The sequence below is a fragment of the Telopea speciosissima genome, chromosome 4 (genome assembly GCF_018873765.1).
Source record: "Telopea speciosissima isolate NSW1024214 ecotype Mountain lineage chromosome 4, Tspe_v1, whole genome shotgun sequence".
In the NCBI taxonomy this organism is placed as follows: domain Eukaryota; kingdom Viridiplantae; phylum Streptophyta; class Magnoliopsida; order Proteales; family Proteaceae; genus Telopea; species Telopea speciosissima.
Genome location: NC_057919.1, coordinates 28,809,938 through 28,832,800, shown reverse-complemented (window position 1 = coordinate 28,832,800; position 22,863 = coordinate 28,809,938). Strand labels below are relative to the sequence as shown.

Sequence of the window (22,863 nt, the reverse complement as noted above, 5' to 3'; positions counted from 1 at the left end):
CTGACACCAGTAGAGGTCCTCGTAATGTCTCACAGAGTACTACACTTCAATGAAAGAACTTACACAGATGGACTTCGAGCGAACCTAGACTTCCTGGATGTGGTACGAGAGAAGGCACTGCTGAGGAACGTGGCCTCCCAACATCGAACAGCCAAGTACTATAATGCCAGGGTACGTGAACGACTATTCCATCAGGGAGATCTAGTCCTAAGAAGGGCAAGTGCATCACAACCAAGAAAAGAAGGGAAGCTATCAGCAAATTGGGAAGGACCCTATATAGTTTCCAAGTAGATACGTCGAGGGATATACCACTTGAAAACTCTAAGGGGCAAGAAGGTAGACCGCACCTGGAACTCACTACACCTGAAGTACTATCAGTAGAAGTAATACCAACGGAGTAGCAGCACCACCAACAGTAGCAGTAGATGGCATTACAGTTTCAAGGAAAATTTTTGGGAATACTCAGCTTCTTCTACTACTCAACCGAGGCTCTATGCCTAAGACTTTATGCCACCTCTGAGGCTTCATGCCTAAGGCTTTATGCTACTACTAAGGCTCTATGCCTAAGGCGTTATGCCACCCCTGAGGCTTTATGCCTAAGGCTTTATGCCACCTCTGAGACTTCATGCCTAAGGCTTTATGCCACTACTGAGGCTCTATGCCTAAGGCTTTACGCCACCTTTGAGGCTTCATGCCTAAGGCTTTATGCCACCACTGAGGCTCTATGCCTAAGGCGTTATGCCACCCCTGAAGCTTTATGCCTAAGGGTTTATACCACCACTGAGGCTTCATGCCTAAGGATTTATGCCACCTCTGAGGCTTCATGCCCAAGGCTTTATGCTACCACTGAGGCTCTATGCCTAAGGCTTTATGCCACCTCTGAGGTTTCATGCCCAAGGCTTTATGCCACCTCTGAGGCTTCATGCCTAAGGCTTTATGCCACCATTGAGGCTTTATGCCCAAGGCGTTATGCCACCCTTGAGGCTTCATGCCTAAGGCTTTATACCACCACTGAGGCTTCATGCCTAAGGCTTTATGGCACCATTGAGGCTTCATGCCTAAGGCATTATGCCACCATTGAGGCTTTATGCCTAAGGCGTTATGCCACCACTGAGGCTTTATGCCCAAGGCGTTATGCCAACACCGAGGCTCTATGCCTAAAGCGTTATGCCACCACTGAGGCGTTATGCCACTAAGGTCCGGGGACCACCGAGACAAGGCATCCCTATGGACCGCCAACTACATGAGATTGCATAGATCAATATCAAAGCGACAAGGATCAAATCATATCAATATCTAAAGAAAGAGTCAAGTACATACAAAAGACAAAAAGCAAGCATCATAATCCAAAAGTTATCATCCAAGAAGTTATCATCCAAAAAGTCAACATCTAGAAAGAACATCTATAAAATCAGGGGGCATCTAGTGGAGGAGTAGCCTCTGATCCAGAAGGAGACATCATATCAGCCTCAGTCGGATAAGCAACACTCTCCTCTGGTAAGACCGCACCCTCTTCTGTCACCACAACATCATCCTCAAGAGAGACATGAGCCACTATAGTAGTCTCAGGTAGCAGCATTGTGACCTTGGGGAACCTTGAGAAGTCATAATTAGGGATCTTCTCCAGAACGCGAACCGCCAAGTCCAAGGAAGTCAAGACGCTAGGAATGGGAGCCAACTTACTCCTAGGGTCACCAACAGAAATAGAAGCTCTGGAGGCCCTATGACCCCTACTAGGGGTGGAATCTCCAGAAACCTCCTCCTCCCTTTCACTAGCAACAGTGGAAGGCAAAGAAGAAGAAGTATCCGCGAGAGAAGACGACCCCGAAGAAGACTCCTCAAGGGATCCAACCAAGACCGCAGTCGGATCAGAGTCCTTAGGTGATGACATGGATAAATAATGAAGCAGACTAGCTACTTGCTCAGAGCAACGATCTCCCAGACAAGAAGCTAGGAAGAAAAATGAAATGAAGACCACCTGCAAAGTATAAACAGCAGATCCATCATAAATAAGAAGAAGGAGAGTGGAGAAGCATGAGGGTCCATTGCACCCACGGGCGCGGCCTCACACCCATAGGCGCAGCCACACCCGCAGGCGTGGCCTCACACCCATAGGCGCGGCCACACCCGCAGGCGTGACCACTCTAGGCACGGCCTCACACCCGTAGGCGTGGCCTCACACCCATAGGTGAGACCACACCGGCAGGCGCGGCCTCACGCCCGCAAGCGCGGCCACCCTAGGCCCGGCCCTGCATAAAAAAAAAAAAAGGGGTTAAACTTACCTTAGGGGGAAGGCGTTCGTGCGGGGGAGCAGACACACGACCACGCGACCACACCACGTGCACTATCAAGTGACAGAGACCACCAAATGCAAGGCACTCAAGCCAAGCACCACTCAAGCCCTCCAAGTAAGCATGACACTAAGTGAGCACAAGGCATACACAGGGACCCAAAACCAAAGGAAGGAAAACCAAAAAGTGGACACTAGTCTAGGTGACCCAAGGATAAGCACGTGGTGGACACCAAAAAGAGGACAAAAGACAAAAGTGCAATGCAAAGGAGAAATTCAAGAAGAGCAAAAAGTGGGAGACAAAAAGTAAGAAAGAGAAATGAAAAGTGAAAAAAGAGAAAGTGAAGAAGAGGGACATATATCTACAAAAAACAAAGCAAAAAAGAAAAAGGAAAAGTGTAGGAGGAAAGATTTGAACCTCCAACCTCTCCTACCTCACTAACAGATTTACAGGCAAGCCCCACAAAGAAAGTTCATTCGCAGCGGATCCCTCACTATATAAAGGCATCTACTCTCTTGGACATCCTATTTCAAGAGAGTGGGGAGCAAATGATACATCCAAGATTCACCGAACCAGTCAACGGCTGCCATGTGTCACAAAGTGACCCGCTCCAGAACCAAGGAGAACCAACCGGGGGTCCCACCCGGGCGCGGCCTGCACCCAGGAGCCGGCCTCACCCAGGCGCGGCCTCACCCAGGCCCTACCTCACACCCAGGCGTGACCTCTCACCTAGGCGCGGCATCGTGGACGCAGACGTGATGTACACGAACACCGAGGCTGCTCATCTATGACCCAATCGTGTCACTACAGACTTATGCCACCACCAGGACTCTGGGCCACCGCTTAGAAGTCATGTCACCCAGACGGATTCAAGCACCCATGACGTTATCACCACACGCGAGTATCTATCCGCCAAGGATCTGGATACCACCAGGATACTCCCTCTCGCGGGGAGATGGCCAATCAGGATAGAGCTCTGCTACCCAGGGCCTCTATCCACTCAAGGACACACTTGCCATCAAACTGGGACTCTCCATATCATCATACTCCACTATAAAAGGAAAGGTACACCACCCTTAGAGGGGACATCTAAACTCATATTGAATAATCACTATTCATCTATTTGCTCAGGAGATCTAACTTTGGCATCGGAGAGCCCTAGGCCGGAACCACACCGGTTCTCTCTGTTGACCCCCTGGTCCACTTACAGGTGACGGCTCTCGTAGGACAGCTCGACGATTTCTTGATGCAACAGTCACATTCGTGCTCGTCTTGTCATATGAATCCCTACTACTAGGTAACTCCTGCACTTCACATCTTAGATTCTCAGATCTTTTATGACCCTGTTGCCGGAGAAGGCGTCTACCTGGTGCCTCTCTTTTGATTGTTTTTTTTTTTTAAATAATCTTTCATGACATTAATTGGTTTTTTTTTTTAAATAATCTTTCGAACTGATTTTGATTCTTACCGTCTTACCTATTTGCAGGTTTTGCTCACGATTTCTTCGTCGTTTGGAGGTGCTCTAAGTACACAAAGGATTACCTATTTGCAGGTTTCTTTCTCCCTTTCTCGTCCTCTGCTTCTAGTTGTTTGATCTCTTGACCTTTGTAGACTATTGGCTGATATTCAAGTTCCAGACCTACAACTTAACTTTTCTAATACAACTAGGATTTGTGTTTGCAGCCGATCTAGAGCTCTGTTTTCAGAGATAATTTTCAGACAAATTCTACTGCTGTGGAAGAACACTCGACCTACAAGAGTGCTTTGTATGATCATCTTGGATTCTTGGTGTCTATCACGGTGAGTATGTGCCACTGAAGAGTAGTGTTCAAATGGAGAGTATGGAGATCTGAGGGAGAGAGGAAATGTATGTGTAGTCTATTTCACTATGAGAATTATATAAATAAAGAAAGATGTGTTTGGTTAGTATTTGTTTGATTCTCTCATCTCTGCTTTCAATAAGAGCTGAGGTGTATGCTCCATATTCTCTGTTCCAGTAGTTAGTTTTTAGTCTGGTTTTTATTTTATGTTGTGATTAACACTGTAGATGTTTTTAAATGACGTGAATTCTTACTAGTCAAAGGGATGAGCTCTTGCATTCTCACTCCTATTCTTCTTCTTTAAAGAATTTTTCAGGTTTTTTTTAGATATATTCTTTGATATGGATTTATTCTCACTCCTATCAATCAGGGTCAAGACCTTAGTTAGTAAAGTCGCGTATCATACGCGTATTATCGCGTTCCGTATTTTTAACGTATAATACTCCGTCCCGTATTTTCCTATTTTTATAAAAACGCGTTTTTAAGCAAGCACGTATTATACTCGAATAATACACGTATATTTTTTATAAAAAAATTATCCAAAGATTAAATTTAGGAAACGATTTCACTTTCCCTTTCGTCCCTTTCGATTTCGTTGAACATCCAACCGTAGCGAGGCAAAAGTAGCCGCCTCCATCTCCAATCATCCTCGCCATCTCCGTTCAACAAAGCGGCACTTAAGTCTTGTACTCTCCTCTTGTTTCTCTGGTCTTTCAACTTGCTCATGTCATTTTTGGACAATCTACATTCATTTCTTGTAGATTATTGATATTTTTATGTTAAATGATAATCTTAGAGATGTTATATAGCATATTATATTATTGTGTTTATTTTAGTTAATAAAATCATGATATTATTTTGTTTATTAGGTGGTGAATGCATGTTATATAATGAATATATGTCCGTTTTTTTAAAGTATTATTGCCGTCTATGCCGTATTATATCCGTATTAAACGCGCACGTCGTATTATTACCGTATGCATTTTATGAAGCCGGATTTTTGAAAAGTATTATTACCGTCTAATCCGTTTAACTGCCGTACGTATCCGTTCCCGTTCAATTGCCGTTCCCGAACTTACTAACTAAGGTCAAGACAGGGCCAAAACAAGGTGAAGACAGGGTCAAGGCAGGGTCAATCAGGGCCAACCCGACCCTGCCCGACCCTATCAGATAGGGTCGGGTCGGGACTGGGTTGAGGGTTTCTTGGCCTTGCCAGGGTTGGGTTGGGTTAGGGTTTAGGGCAGGCCCGGCCCAACCTGACCTATTGACACCCCTAGTTCACACACAGCCATGGCTGCCCTTTTTTTTTTTTTTTTTGGTTGCAGGAAGAAGAAGAGGGGGGGTACATTTGTCACTTCAGTACCCTTTTAGGGTAGTTTAGGTATTACAAAAAATTTAACCAATGACATCATCACTAAAGTAATGGACTTGACCTACTTGAAAGAAATGGTAAACTGCAGGGGGTGTTCAAATAATTGTTTCAAATGTTGGTAATCGTAAGCAAAATGACCATAGTACAGGGGTGTCTAAATAATTTTTAGTCATTGGTTTTAGATTATAACTGTTTAAATGCAATAGCAAAACTATTCTCTGATTCACATGCATGAAATGCTTATTAGAATATAATGCTTGCTAATAGCTATAAGAAGGTTTAGAACTTGTAACTTGACTTGATTCTCTTATTCAAATTAGAAATTCTAATCTCATTTCTTCCTTTAGAAGTTCTGGTATAGTCTTTCTATACTGAGTACTTTCAAGTTTTTTGTGGATAAAATAGCTGTCTACTTCCTGGCAAGATTACTTAGGAGAGAGAATCAAACTGTTAATTTATCCAGAAAGGTTTGATTGGGAAGGAAGTTGTCAATTGGTCTTACTGCTTGTCATGGCTAATTAATTTGGAAGGCCTCAGTATAGGAAGTTTTGATTTACCAGAAAGAAAAAAACAAAAAAAGAAAAGGTAGGGAAAAGGCAGAGATGTTAGCTATAAATAACCAAGGCTCTTAATAACCTGAAACTGATGAGCCAAACCCACCATAGGTCTACCAAATTGAAACCCAAACCAAATTAAGCCACCCCATTATGGCCTTGTCACCCATTTAACCCACTTCAGTAGTCCCATAATTCGATATGGATCTAAAATGAACCCGAGTATATCAGGATCGCGGTTCATAATATTGGTCTTGGATTTGGTGGATTAGCCTGGATCGGATCGGTATAAGCCAAGACCAATCTCGATTCTTGGCCAACCCGATACCTATCCACTTGTAAAACCCAAGGGTAAAAAAGGTAATAAAAATCATTTTTATTAGAAAGCAAGGGTAAATCACTAAAATCCATCCAATCCGGCCTGGATCAGTATCGGCTGAGGCCAATCACGATCTGAATACCGATACTTTAAACCATAATCAAGACCCTCTATAGTAAAATTAATACATATTTGCATTCACACAATCAGGCTTTTTTTGTTTTTGTTTTTTTTTCAATAAAGGGAAAGCATCAAATCTGTCAGAAGGAACCCATTCAGAAAAGGGTAGCAAAAAATTACATCTAGCATTTGCATTTCTTTATTAGTTAATGTAATTAGAAAATAAGCAATAATAATACAAAAAACAAAAATGTTATTTTTGGTGCTCAAAGTTCCACTTGAATTGCATGTTAAGTAAATCCCAGCATAACTTTTCAACAATGAAAGAAATCTGAACTCAAACAGCAGAGAATGTCTGAGCTTTTAATTAAAATTTCCCATTATATATAATGGGAGCAACAGATCCCAAGAAACAGAACATGCCATATGAAGGGAACAAAGAAAAGAAGATTTATAAAACAATGGAGATGCCTAAGAAAACAAAAAAGAGTGGCTACTAAAGCAAGGAAGGAAAGAAATTGCAGAAATTTTTAATACAAACAATTCTATCCTATAGTTGCTGAAATTTTGGGAACTTTATTTTCATGATCCTCAATCATGAATCAGTTCAGAGGCCTCAAGCAAGGCTTCCTTTCAGGATAACTGGACTGAGTCTCTGAGATATTCTTTGATGACAATTAACTTCAATGTCCATCTTAATTTGCCTGTCTGACTGCTTCTCTCAATGGCCAGAAAATTTTTTTTTTTGGGGAAAGTTTACACATACAACCCCTGAGGTATCACCACGTAAGTATAATCAAACCCCCCAGTTTTCAAAAATTCTGTGTACCCCCCTGAGGCTTACAAAAATTAACACATGCCTCCATTTTGTTAGTTGATGACTAATAATGTTAAAAGCATACGATGAACTGACAAAATTGCCCTTGACACTTTGGTTTCAAAACCAAGCAACCGTTTAGGGTTTGAAATTGGGGGAAAATCGAATCTTCTCCTCTGCACTGCTGCAAGTCATCTCTCCTACCCAATCGTGAACTAGAAGAATCACCACCACCGATTAGCAAGGGTAAGAGAAAAAGGAAAAAAATGGAAGGGCCACCATTGTTGGACCTGCAAACTCCTCCAAGATCAGTTCTTGGACCACCATTGTTGGACCTGCTACTCCAACCAAGCTCGGTTCTTGAACCACCATTGTTGGCTCGATCTGAAGTGATTTCTACTGGAGGATTGACTCTCTTTTTGAACTGATTGAATGGCCCTTTCTACCTCCTGGTGGCTTTTCCTCTAAAGCAGAAGACTGGGATTTGATCTGGACACGGTCTCCAGTAACATTGGAGGATTTCTCTGCATTATCAGATTGGGAAATTTGGGATAGCTGTCATAATTGGTGTTTCAGATTTAGGAGATTGAGTTCAGAACTGTTTGCCTCTGATTTCAATTGGGTAAGTGTAGAAACAGAGGAAACCCCCCAAGGGGCCTCATCACCACCAAAGCTACTCAAAGGATCACCATCCATTGCACAAGCATGGGATACATTCATGTCACGTATCAACAAAGCACCACATTGCATCTCCAACACTAAAGAATGGCCAAACCTCCCTAAGCACACAAACCATCTCTGCCAATATATACTTCTCCAGCTGCTGTAAGTCTTCAAAGAAGTTCTCCTATGAGGTGTTAATGTCTTGACCATTTCTCAAAAATGATAATGTATTATCGACAATGTTTGATACAATGTCCTAACAACCATAACAAAGGCCAGACCTCAAAACAGCCTTTGTGGCAACCTCTTCGTTGTACCCACACGCAGCAATCTTTTTAATGGCGGTCTTGAAAATTGTATCCAAATTCCAATCAGCCTCTTGGAACTCCTCTGATTCTAGTTCCTCTCCAGGTCGAGTGGATCTGACTTCAGATGGCCCCAGGGTATCTGACAAGCTAACATCAGATTTTAAAGCATGGTCTTGGTTAAGACCGCATAGGTCACAGACACATTGTTCATGACTGGGGTTTTCTGATGATTTCTCAGCAGAGAATTCATAACCAGGACATTCTGAAGAAGGAAGCTTGTTTGGGTCAACAATAGGTGGATCAGCACAAAATTTTCTCTTGTTCCTACCACCATTGCAGGTCCAACAATGGTGGCCCTTCCCTTTTTTTTTCCCTTTTCTCTTACACTTGCTAATCAGTGGTGGTGGTTCTTCTAGGTCACGATTGGGGAGGAAGATGACTTGTAGGTGCGCAGAGGAGAAGATTTGATTTTTCCCCAATTTCAAACCCTAAATGGTTGCTTGGTTTTGAAACCCAAGTGTCGAGCTCAATTTTGTTAGTTCACCCCATAATTTTAACATTGTTAGTCATCAACTAACAGAATGGGGGCATGTGTTAACTTTTGTGAACCTCGAGGGGTACACAGAATTTTCGTAAACTGGGGTTTTGATTATACTTACGTGATACCTCAGGGGTGGTATGTGTAAATTTCCCTTTTTTTTTGTATCTTTGTGGATCTTATCGGCCTCTCTTGGTAAAGTTTCACTTCTTTAAACCTACAAAAAGGGCAAAGAAAAGTTCTCCAGAATTCTTCAACAAGCACATTCTTTGAAGAAAGTAAATGGGGAAAACATAACCATTTTTTAAGCGGTAGTGAGGCTTAACCCTGACTAAAACACATGCCCTTAAGCTTGTGCCTCTCAAAATTTGAACCATAAACCTATAATTTCCAGATATCAAGATTGAGCTTGAAGCAGATGTCTACGCACTTAACAATAAGAACACACCCCTTGCTTCAAAGCTTTTAAAGGACGTACCCAGTGCACGAGACTCCCACCACTGCGGGGTTTGGGGAGGGTCATAATGTATGCAGTCTTACCCCTGCTTTCTCAGAGAGGCTGTTTACATACTCGAAGGTCACAATAGAGCAACCTTATTGTTGCACCTAGGTCCACTCTCTTGCTTTAAAGCTTTTGGTGTTCTAAAATATTCCTTACAAGTTTTAGGAAGGTTCCTGACATGGTTGGAGAGGAGTTGGACACCCAAGTAGTTGGAGAGGATCCAGATCTGATTGGATGTGGGGAGTTCCCCATTGCAGGGATTGAGGAATAAGTACGTGCGGAGTTTATTGGAACCGTAGTACTACTAGTAGTCAAAACGTAATGCCCTGAGCCTCCCAATTATATCCTCATGGCACATACTAAAAAACACGATGATGTAATATTCTAGATCATTCGTTGATATCCAGCAAGAGAGGAAAAAGATCATTGGCCATTATTGAAAATTTTCTTGTTGTAGCTAATGTACTTGTTGCCTTCAATTTGTCTCTGTACTTTCAATTGTCTCTGTAACGACCCAACCCCTCTCTTGGCATGATATTGTCCGCTTTGGTCCAATGGGGTAGACTACTTTAAAACGCGTCATACCAAGTAAAGGATGCTATTTTTTATCAATAACTCATGATCTCTCTCCCTAACAGACATGAGACTAAGTATGTAACCCCTCACTGTTCTCCCGAAGCCCTGGTACTAAATCGTCTCTTGGTGGGACACCTCAACGATCTCCTAGGCGGGCCAGTACTATAGCGTTTTCTTGGGGCGTTACATTCTAACCCCTTACAAGGCATAACGTCCCCGCTATAGCCGCACCATCGATGTTAGGAGTTTGCTCTGATACCACTGTAACAACCCACACCCTCTCTTGACATGATATTGTTCACTTTGGCCCAATGGGCCTCACTGCTTTAAAACACATCATACCAAGTAGAGGAGGCTACTCTATCAATTGTGAACACCGGATCAAACTGAGAAGGAGATGAATCAGCTTCCCTTTTTTTACGTTTTCTGTAAACAACACGGTCGCTTATAGTCCCACCTTGCACCACCAGAATGTGGCCAGGTTTACCAAGACTGTAAATCCACTCTGCAAAACAGGGATTAGTCTCCAACAAAAATAGCAGGCAATGAGACAAGATATACTTGGTTCACCTCACAGTATGTGAAGGCTACGTCCACGGAGCAATACCCCTCAGGGTTTCGTATATGCCCAATACTCAACTCAAATACAATAAGCCGCCCCTACGGCCAGAATACCCCTTACCCTGCTTCAACCTCTCACCTCAGTGAGGGCAAGGACCTTAATCCCAATACAATAATGGCCTCAGCCTTACAATCAATCAACCCAATAAACCGATTCAACCACATATCCAACCCCAAAATACATTCAAAAACAAGAATTAAACCTAGAACAGAGAAGTAATGGTTTGTGATCATGTTTACCTCCTCAAAGGAAAACCTCCAACTCCAAACGAATGCTGTGAGATCTTTAATAGAACGAATCAAGCACTCAGATCCATCGCCAACACCAAATCAAGGTTTTCAGATGATTTCCTTCGCGACTCTGCTCTCGAACCACACCAGAATGGTAGAAGATGACTTCTCCTCGATTTCCTTCTTCTCTAGGGCTCCAAAAGTGCATTTTTGATCATACTAAGTGAATATATATACTTTCCAATAAATACCCTCTGGACCGATAAGAACCATATGCTGATGACCACCACTGCCAAACCTTGTTGCCAACAATGAAAACAATGCCACGAGCACTAACATCAATAACTCATGATCTCTCCCCCAGCCAATGTAGGACTAAGTTTGCATCCTCTCACCGATCTCCCAAAACCCCTTGGCACTAAGCCATCTCTTAGTGGGGACACCTCAACGATCTCCCATGCAGGTTGGTACTATGCCGTTTTCTTGGGGCGTTACCAGTCTAGCTTCTCAATGTCCATGGGAGACAATCCTAACCGGAAGGGGAAAAAAAACCACTTATTAGAGCTTTCTCATTTCATGAGATGACAAGAAACTTCTTATATTTTTCAGGTTGTCAAGCCTAGCAACATGAGCCTCATTCAGCTATTGCCTGCGCAAACGCTAACCTGTGCTATGTGTGGGCATGTACCTATGCCTAGACACAACTCGACGTGAAAAGATCGATGCACCCCTGAACCTTTCCAGGGGTGTGGTGGTCTTTTCGCATCGGGCTGTGTCTGGGCATAGGTAGACGCCCACACACAACACTGGTTAGCGTTCCTTCTCCCTAAAGCTAATTGAGGTTGTGTTTTGTTCATAAATACTCTTTCCAAAGTGTTAAACAAAGAAAACACCCTTGTTTAGAGGAGTTTGGATCCTCAAGATTGCATGTTTTAAGGATAGTCCCCTACATACCACATTCAATGGAGGGGAAAAGTATTAAATGAGTATTTCTGTCAATTCTACCTTTTGAACGCATTGATCAAAATGCTCTTTGATGCTTCTTACTCTCTCAATGGTTATCCCTAAATGGGTTTTCCAATGGATTTTCTATCCATTTAGAGCTTCAAAAGAAGAACAATAAAAAAGAAAGAAATACAAGAGAAAAAAAATGAAAAAAGGAAGAATTAACTTATCTTTCCAATTGATACTTAGCTTAAAGGAAGAATTAATTTATCTTTCCAATTGACACTTATAGCTTAAACTTAAGTCTTCATGTTGAAAACGATACGAGACATTTTGATTTCTGACCTAGGCGCCATACTTGAAGAGCCAAGAAAAATAATACTAACAACACAAAAACCTAAAAAGGACTACAATGATTCCCTATTGTACCATTTAATTCCAGTTAGTTATTTGAATGTACGTACTTTACCATTACGCTTTGTTGAAGACTAGTGAGGATACTATTAGTCAAAATGAAAATTAGGCCGACAAAGGTTATATAAGTTTCAACTAGAAAATGAATACGGAACAACATTTGAACAAAAGTAATATAGTCCTCTCCTTCCCTCCAACCCTCCAAAAAAAAAAAAAAAAAGCGCTACCATGTAACTACTATCCAAATTGCTAAGATTAAAAGCATAATTAATTCAAACAAAAGAAAAAAGATTCAAGTGTTGAAGGAAATGATGACTTACCTTGTTTATAGTCCTTATTATAGTTCATCTTCCTCTGTTAGTGCCAACTCCAAGATAGATGTCCTTGATCATATGTAGCTCTTTGACCACATCATTTATGTCCATTCGATCCCATGGTGATTCAGCTGAGCAAGCAACTCCAATTCTAATAACTGAATTAAGACACTTGTCCACTCTATCCCTCATGCATCTTTGATTTCCAATGATATTGGTTACAATTGTTGCTTCCTCTTCTTCATCTTCTTCCATAGAAAGGAGTGAGGGGTCGATGATAGCCATCACTCCATTATTCAAAGCCATCTCAGCCCAATAGTGAAGATTAAAGTTATCTATGAATATTTCATGAGTAGGCCGCTTTCCTGTGAACATCTCTAACAAGAGAATCCCATAACTATAGACATCACCATGCGTTGAAACATCAACACCTACACCATACTCTGTAATTTATGCATCTTAGGTTAGTACTTTTATGACTAGTGAGAATAGGAGCAAGGTCTATTGGTCTTAAATGGAAGAATAACATCACATGACATGCATCCCACGAGAGGTTAGGGTATCTTCAAATTTGTTCTTATAGTGCTCATACAAGGAACATAGGCTCTTCTAATGTCTATAGTTGTGGATCTAAATCCAACAGATCATTTGATGGCATGATATCCAAGTAATTTGATTTCATGTCTTTAATGTGGCATGTGGCCACATTAATCTATGTACAGGATAAACTACAAACCCCTATATAAACTAAATGCATAATTCTTTAGAAAACCAAACTTTGTAGCCAATGACATTCGAGGTATGATTTATTTATTTATTTTTTTTTTTGGTATGACGAGGTATGATTTGATTACAGTACGAAAAGATGTAATCAAAACTTTGGTGTATAAATAAAGAGACTCAAAATATCATATAAGCATACATACCTTTTTAGTATTTTTATATTATTATTTTTTAATTGTTTGAGATATTAAACTTACTTTTCTTTAAGAAGAGGATAAAGAAGTCACCAATGTATATGAAAATTGTAATTATGCCTCAAGGTCTTGCGGTGCAATAGGTAAAACAAATATCAGATTCATCATACTACGGTAAGCTTAGTCACACCTTTCGAAAGAAAAGAAAAAAATTATACTAGTTCAATAAAAGAGGTATATTACCTGGTGCAATGTATCCAGTAGATCCCTTTATTCCAATTGAGCTCGTGTGACTTTGAGATCTTCTTGTGGCTTTTGAAATAATTCTTGATATGCCGAAATCACCCAAATGTGCAGTTAAATCACCATCAAGAAGAATATTACTTGGCTTTAGATCACAATGAATAATCTGTGTATGACAATGGTGGTGAAGATAATCCAATGTTGTTGCCATATCAATGGCAATATTCAATCTTTGAACAAGGTTTAAATGCCTTTGTTCATCTTGTATGTCATTTGCATGTGGATGTAACCACCTATCCAAATTCCCACCGGGCATGAACTCGTATACTAAAAGCCTTGAAATCATTGCCGTCAAAATCTATACTTGAGCAAGATGTTAAGATTCTTACAAGATTACGATGCCGGATGTTTCTAAGGGATTCACATTCAGCTTTGAAACTCTTGGAAACACCTCTTTGTCTAATGTTGAGGACCTTTACTGCAACAATAGTTTCCCCCTGATTGAGAACTCCTTTGTACACATAACCAAAACTCCCAACTCCTATCAAATTTGCTGAAGAGAATCCATCGGTAGCTTTAAGAAGTTGGGCATAACAGACCTTAAATTGACGACCCTCTATAAAAAATAAAGGGGATTCTTCCTTTTCTTTTCTTTTCCGGTATATAATAAAAAAAATTATTATAAAAATCAAACATAGAGAGCCCCCACAACCACATATGATGACTATCAACTTGAAAACATGATGCCTACCATCTTCTTTTGAACTTTGAGTTTGGCATGCAGGCATATAAAGTTCTGGTATACCTCCACAAAGCTTATCATTTCCAATGGTTGAAACTGCACTTGAATTTCCAAATACTCCGTCTGCGGACAACTCACCCTCCAAATGATTAAATGATAAATTTAAGTTTTGTAAAAACTTAAATGTACCCAAATATTTTGGGATAATACAAGAGAAGTTGTTGCGTGAAAGATCTAAATCTTGGAGACCTCTTAGAAAACTGAGAGATGATGGTATAGATCCTTGAAATAAGTTTCTCTTCATAAAAAGGTGCTCTAGGCTTGTACAAGCACCAAGGGTGCTAGGGATTTCCCCAGACAACCTGTTTTCAGAAACATCTAGGAGGTAAAGACTGGTCAGTCGACCCACTTATAAAGTTAGTGAACCAAAGAAAGAATTTGTATTCAAGTATAGCTCTATCAACGAGGAAAGATAAAATATCTCTCTGGGGATGATACCATTGAGACTATTATCGGAAAGGTCCAAGCGTAACAAATATTTGCATTTTCCAAGACTTGAAGGTATTTTTCCTTGCAAACGATTACCTCCTAAATAGAGATGAATCAATAGTGTCAAGTTTCCAAGAGAAGAAGGGATTGGCCCTGTGAATTTGTTCCCATATAAATAGAGTGTATGAAGCATTTGAAGTCTCCCAATTGAAGTCGGAACACTTCCTTGTAGTAAGTTAGTAGATAGGGCCAAGAATTGTTAGTTTACAAGGTTCCCTATTCCCAGAGGGATATCTCTAGATATTTGATTGTGTGACAAATAGAGATTTGTCAGTTGGGTCGATAAGTTTGCTATGGAGTTGGGAAACATGCCACCAAACCGATTTTCACCAAGTTCCAAAACTGTTAAACTACTACAGTTGGTCAATGTGTTGACAAAATTCAGGTCATCGGCCTCTCCACTTCCCAAATGATTCGAGAACAATGAAAGCCTTGTAAGTTTTGATAGGCCTTTAAAATGAATATTAGCCACTTTCCCAGTAAGACTATTTCCTCCAGCATAAAGTACTTCGAGTTTTGACAAATTGGACACAGAAATTGGAATTGGTCCATGAAACTGGTTTCCATAAATTCCAAGCCACACTAGATTAGAGGAAGGCCGAAGCCTAAATTTGGTGGAAGACTCCCTTGAAGTTGATTCTTTCTGGCCTGAAATTTTCTGAGTGAGGAAAGATTGAATATAGTGGGAGGGATAGTACCAGACAACTTATTTTCAAATAGCCCGAGAAACATTAATCTTGTCAATTGGGCTAGGGAATCTAGAATGCTTCCACTTAAATCATTGTCTCCTACGGAAAAGGTGTGAAGGGATGAAAGATTCCCTAAGGAAGGTGGGATATGTCCTGTCATTCTATTCAAATAGAATTCAAAGAGTCAAAGCTTGGACAAGGTGCCTGCCTGGAATCTTCCCCACAATATTGTTGCGACCTAAACGGAGTTCTACAAGGTTGGAGCATCGTGATATGTTGGATGGGATTTCCCCTTCAAATGAGTTGTTGGTTAAGAGTAAATAACGAAGCCTGAACAAAAAACTTACTTCACGAGGAATTTCACCATGGAAGCTGTTGTCGTAGAGGGAAATCTCTCGAAGGAAACTGAGGTTTCCTATTTCTGGAGCCACAGACCCCACCAATCCATTGGACTGTAAACACAAGGCTCTGACCCTGTTTGGATGCTGACGACCTCCACATATAACTCCTAGCCATTTGCAATAGGGGATTGAGTCATTCCAACAGCTCACAACATGAAAGGGATCATTGGTTATGCGAGCCTTGACCGCCAACAAGGCTAGCCGATCTGTTCCATTGGATCCTCCTCCTGATTGGGAATGCGCCAAGTTGATGCAGTTGCTGCACCAGAAGAAGAAGAAGAATGACATTGATATTAATAGTGCAAATGGAAAAAGCACCAAGCTTGAACCCATCGATCAAATTAATATTAATTTTCTTCAGTTATAGCCAAATGAATGGTGCTATATTTTCAATTATACTGTCCGGGGGGCTATGGACTGAAAATCTGGAGGTGATAGATATAAGTAGGAGGAGGCAGAAGTCTCGAATTTGAAGCGTTGGGTTTATGAACTCAGGTGGCAGAACTCTCGAAGAAGAGCGGTACCCCGGTGGTGCTCATGATCAACTCTGTTGGAGTATATATAATAGTTTCAACAATCGGCATGAAACTATTGGGAGGACAAACCGCGTTCTGAGCATTTAATGCGAAAGTCGTATAGAATAAGAACAGAGATCTGGTCTTTAACCTTGTGGCATGGGACGGTACGGGGGCAGTGGGGTTCCAAGGACCGTCCTCTTACGAGAGGACGTGAGCCACAAGAACAGAAATCTCGAGTCTCAAGTCTCGAGTCTCGATTCCCTGGTCCTTAACCTTGTGGAATGAGACGGTACGGGGGCAGTGGGGTCTCAAGGACCGTCCTCTTATGAGAGGACGTGAGCCACAAGAACAGAGATCTCGAGTCTCGACTCTCTGGTCTTTAACCTTGTGGAATGAGACGGTACGGGGGGGCAGTGGGGTCCCAAGGACCGTCCTCTTACGAGAGGATGTGAGCCACAAGAATAGAGATCTCGAGTCTCGACTCTCACGGTCTTTAACTTTGTGGAATGGGACGGTACGGGGGGTAATGGGGTCCCAAGGACGACCGTCCTCTTACGAGAGGATGTGAGCCACAAGAATAGAGATCTCGAGTCTCGACTCTCTGGTCTTTAACCTTGTAGAATGGACGTGAGCCAAACTCCACCCCCAAGTCCCCAACCATGTCTTAAGGGCGTGAAACAGCCCATGTATTGTGCTGGGGCCCTTGGATTAAAGTTTGAAACCGAGCATAGATTTATACAGGTTTTTTCTTTGGCTTGTTTGACGGGAAATTTTTATTCTTTTAACAGAAGTTAGGTTTTTATTTTATTTTATTTTATTTTTTGATGAAAGTGTAATCATACAAATTGCACAGACCATGGACTGATGCATATACACAACACACACCACACGTAGGAAAAAATTTTGATGCTACAGGGCTAGCAGCCAAGGAAATGGAATAATTCACTTCCCCTTAGGGTTCATAAATACCTTCCTAGGTTTTAGTATTTTCTAAAATACCCTTTAAGATCCCATTTCCTTGGCTGCCAGCTCTGTAGTAGGACCATTCCTGTTACAAGTGTAGTAGCAAAATTTCGTTCCCACACGCACGATCGGATCGTGATCCTCTACGATGCGCTGCTCGTAGCGGCCAGAGCGGTGCACTAATGAGGCATGGCGCAATGATCGCCTTACCCCTGACCAAGCACCTTGCTCGAGCGGGGTAAGACGGTCATTACACCACGCTTCATAGTGCACCACTCTAACCGCTATGGGTAGGCGCACCGTAGAAGATCTCGATTGCGCACACACTTGACGTGGGAAAAAAAACTAGGGCCTTATATATTCACCGATTCTAATTTCAAACAACTTTACCCGTGAGATACAGACGTACAGTGAAGACTCCATACGAAAAAAAAAAATTTAAGACATTATAATTTTCAAAATCGTACCTCACCAACATAAAAAGACCAATTGACCTAAAAATCATTAAAAAAAGGGTGGGTGGTAGCAGAACGTACGAACCGCCAGCCGCCAACCTAACCTCACTTATCTTTAATTGTAACCGTAGATTTAATAAAAGATTAATCTATACCGTTATTTGAATTTTCAGAGACACTAGTTCTCGGCTGTTACGGTAAAACATTTTAAAGGGATCTAACTGCAGAAACAGATTGTGGTTACCTGATAAGAGAAAGAAGGTGGCGACGAGCCACCGACGACTCTTCCCCAGTGTAGAGAAGGTTGAATGAAATGTGAAACTGGATTGATTGATTTCCAATAAATTACGTGCAAAAACAAAAAATGGCGACTAAGACTCTGGGGGATGAGATTGTGGAAAACAACATCAAAGAAGGGGTGGGATTATATCAGTCCATTGAAAGAAAATTAACTGCCTAAAGTTGAAGAAGATGGAAAGAATTGGAAGAGGTGGGGAGCAAGAAATTAGAAATCAAGCTCCAGGACCATTTCTGTAACGATAGAGCTTGACAAAGACGTGGACAGCGGTGACGAAGCCGATGAAGCAGAGGCTCATGACGAGGATGACGATGGGAGTGATCTTCAAGCTCGGGGTGTCGTTCGTGTAAAACCTCAACATGGTTGCTTCTACTTTCGCCAACACCAAACCCATCGGATCTGCCTTCTCCACCACCGCCGAGCCTCTGCCGGATGCAGTTGCTGCCACGGAACTGCACGGGGCCATAATACCCAACTGGGACGCTGGGGAAGAGTGGGGGGGGGGGAGGAAAGAGGGATATGGAGAGGCGGGAGGGGGGAGAGAGATGGCGGGGAAGGGGACTGAAATGGTATAGGGCGAGGGAAGGAGATGGGGTGAGCACTAGCAGAGTTGCAGAGGGGAGAGGGCAGGGTAGAGAGAGAGAGAGAGTACGGTCCCTGCCGGTCTTAGGTAAGTAATTCAATGGCTGAGATTGGATGGACTTAAATCAACGATAATGAATTGAAGAACGGACTATCTAGCTATTTTTACGCACGTACTGCTACATTTTAGCCTTCAAGAAAACAAAAAAAAAAAACCTAAGACTGTTTGTATGGAAGTATGGAACGCGTTTTTTTCATTCTTTACTTTTGACACGATTGTTCTGCCATACTCCCACGCAGCCGTAGGTGGTACACAAGTCGATACAAATGGCCTTTCCTTGGGTCTTGGCTGCAGACTACAGTTAATGAAACTTGAATTCAAAATCAAGAAAGAATAGAAAATTGAAAGCATACAAGAAATACATGTGGAAATTAAGAGAGAGAATCAAAGATGCAAGAAGAATATACAGAAAGACTTAAACCTAGCGCTGATGATTTCCTGAGTTGTTTTTTCATGGTGAGGTGAGAATTTGTAGGTTTTGGAGTTCGTTAAAACGCTTTACAGACTTCTAGAGTAGAGTAGAAGGGCAGAGGTAGAACGTAGCAACAAAGAAAATTTTGAGACTAACGGAGGACCCACTTGAGATTTCGCCATTCTTCAATCTAACAAAACAGAAAATCTCTCCATGGGTGGGGCTGGGCGGGGACAGGGGAGGGTGGGGTTGGCGGGGTTGCAAGGTAGCGGCATGGGCATGGCAGGGGCAGGGTGAGGGTGGGTGAGGGCGGGTTTAGGGAGGGAAGAAAGCCTTTCCTATGGTTTTCTTCTTCAATATCTCAATTTTCTCTGATTTGAGTGATTGTATAGCTCACGACAAGCATGGGAACCGAAGCTCCACCATATGAACCCAATTCTTTTAGTTCTGGGAGCAAAAGAGGTGGGTGGAAGGGGACCAGATCCTCTACGGCGCGGCTATCCCAATCGCATGTGCTGCGCAGACACAAGGCAATACGCAATGACCACCTTACCCTTGCCCGAATGCCGTTAGGGCAGCCGTGCCATAGAAGATCTGGATCCGTTATAGGAGTCGGAGGCCAATAAAAAAAGGAGGAGAGAAAAGGGTGAAGGAAAGGGTAAAATTACAAAAACTACCCCATTTTAAAAAGTAACTAAGTGATGTGGTGTGGGCAACCCTTTAAAATATGGGAGAAAGAACGCCACCCGGTGCTGTCCTGTGGCGTGTACCTGCTCCCAGACACATCCAGGCGTGCAACGACTGTCCCACCCCCATGGAAAGCCAGGGGTGTGCTGGTCATGTCGTGCCCGAATGTGTCTCGGTACAGGTGCACACCACAGTACAATGTAGCGTTCCTCTTCCCTTGAAATTAATATTGTTTTTTTTTTTTTTTTTTTTTTTTCTGGATTTAATTGTTAGACCTAAGTAATCCTATTGGAGGGATAAAACCCTGTTGGAATCCATCATTCGAACCCTATTACCACAATACATAATCCATAAATTGATTATGAGAAATAGGCATACCAAACCATTTTTTTTTTTTTTTGGTTGTAAATAGTAGTCTATTGGTGAAAGGAGTACGTAATAGCCAAGACTTCATTTACACTCAAATCATGAAGCCAAAGAGTGGAATTAGGCCAAACCGTCATAGGTACTAATGGTAGGCCTTCCTGAAAAAGGAATGAGTTATACCATTTCCTCCCCTTGAAAGAAAAGAAAAATTACAATCTTTAAAGAAATAGATAATAATAATAAGGAAAAATTACTTGTACAACCCTTGTACTATAGCCCGATTGCTTAATACACCAACCTTTTCAAAAAATTACTTGAAGTTTTAAACTTATTTATTTAGTTTACCAAAAAAAAAAAAACTTACTTTTATTTTGTAAGCAGCTAAATTACAAATGTGTATCAGAATAATAATTACACCTTAAAGTTTTGCGGCAAAACAGGTAAGACAAATATTAAGGTAAACTTTATCATAGTTTTTGAAAGGAGTGAAAAATTATACAAGACTGATAAAAGAGGTACAATACCTGGTGCAATGTATCCAATAGATCCTTTTATTCCAAATGAGCTCGTCTGATTTAGAGATCTACTTGTGGTTTTTGAAAGAATCTTTGATATCCCGAAATCACTCAAACGTGCAGTCAAATCACCATCTAGAAGAATATTGCTTGGCTTTAGATCACAGTGAATAGTCTACGTATGACAATGGTGGTGAAGATAATCCAATGTTATTTCCATATCAATGGCAATATTCAATCTTTGAAGAAGGTTTAAATGTCTTTGTTCATCTCGCATGCCATTTGTATGTACCACCTCTCCAAATTCCCACCGGGCATAAACTCATATACTAAAATCTTAAAATCATTGCCTTCAAAATCTATACTTAAGCAAGATGTTAAGATTCTTACAAGATTACGATGTCGGATGTTTCTAAGGGATTCACATTCAACCATGAAACTCTTGGAAGCACCTCTTTATCTAATGTTGAGGACCTTTACTACAACAATAGTTTCCCTACGAATGAGAACTCCTTTGTACACAGAACTGAAACTCCCCTCTCTAATCAAATTTGCAGAAGAAAATCCATCGGTGGCTTTGATGAATTGGGCATAAGAGATCTTAAAAGGACAATCCTCAATAAAAAATAAAGTGGACTTTTCTTTTCTTTTCTTCTCCGATAGATAATAAGAGAGAAATTGTCATAGAAATCAAACATAAAGAACCCCCACAACCACATATGATGACTATCCATTTGAAAACATGAGGCCTTCCATCTTTTGATTTTTGAGTTTGACATATTGGCAAATGAAGTTCTAGTATTCCTCTACAAAGTTTGTTGTTTCCAATGATTGAAACTGCACTCAAATTTCCAAAGACTCCATCTGTTGATACCTCACCCTCCAAATGATTAAGATAAAATAGAAGACTCTTGGCTGCAAATCACCCATGAGTTCAATGTGATTTCAGGGTTATATTTATATTGTAGGGAGAATGTTCTCTGTGCCAGGGGCGCAGGCTGCGTCCAGACACATGGGGGTGGGTGCAATGACCACCCTGCCCCCCTGAGTGGCAGACCCATCTGTCTGGGCGCAGCCTGCGCTGCGGCACAGAGACCATGAGCCCTATATTGTATTTGAGTGTTACAACTGAAGTTTGTAATTTAAAAATACAAGAGATAGAGTTCTACTTATTATACAAGTTTACAAGAGAAAGAATAGGAGAAGAAGATAAGATAAGGTTTGTTGTAACCACTTCATGATCCATATCAGCTTACTCTCTGTCGCACAAGAACGTTGGTCTGGTCTACCCTCTTCTACTCCACTTTAGGTTTTCTTTTGGTTAGTCACTTATTGGGTCAGTGACAACTATTTCTAATGGTGAGGGTAGGGACCAATCCTACAAAGAAACTAGGGTTTCCGTCCCATTAAGGAAACAGAACCTTAAGTCCACACATAGTAACTGGACTCATACCATTAAGGTAGCTCCCATCAACACAACTAAACTGATTTTACAGAAATAAAAGTGGGACTATGCCAGGCCATCTTATGGAAATTTTACATTATTGTGATTCTCAATGTTCTCAATCTCTGTCCCTCATTTCGACAAGATACGAGGCAAGCTAGCGTACAAATACACCAACTGAAGAGAATGCTTTGATCACAGTATATATATTTAGTAAATTCCTTCTCTTTCACTCTTGGTTAGTTCAACTTTCTTAAACTCTCTTTTCAGGGCATGGTGTGACGTAGATATAAGAGATAAGTAAAAAAATATTCCATGATGATTTTTCTACAGTTCTAAGTATGCAAATGTCTTTCAGTTGTAAAAATATTGCAATTGGGATCCTCTACAGTCGGGCAGCCGAGCGGTCGGCGTGCGACCTACCTTACACAGGCAGGGAATGGACCCCACCTAGACAGGGTGCTCGGGCAGTAGGTGGGGTGGTCATTTCGCCCCTGCCTGTGGGAGCTGGCACGCTGGCCGCTTGGCTGCCCGGCAGAGGATCCAAATCCTTAGTCTTCACCTTAACATTAGATTAAAAACACAAGGACCAAAACAATGCCTCATTGTACTTTCA

The 22,863-nt window shown here is 41.5% G+C and overlaps 1 pseudogene; it reads right to left on the bottom strand.

The window, feature by feature from the left end:
• Nucleotides 1-11,245: 11,245 nt before the first annotated feature.
• LOC122657757 lies at nt 11,246-14,701 on the bottom strand (annotated as a pseudogene).
• Between the last annotated feature and the right edge of the window lie 8,162 nt (nt 14,702-22,863).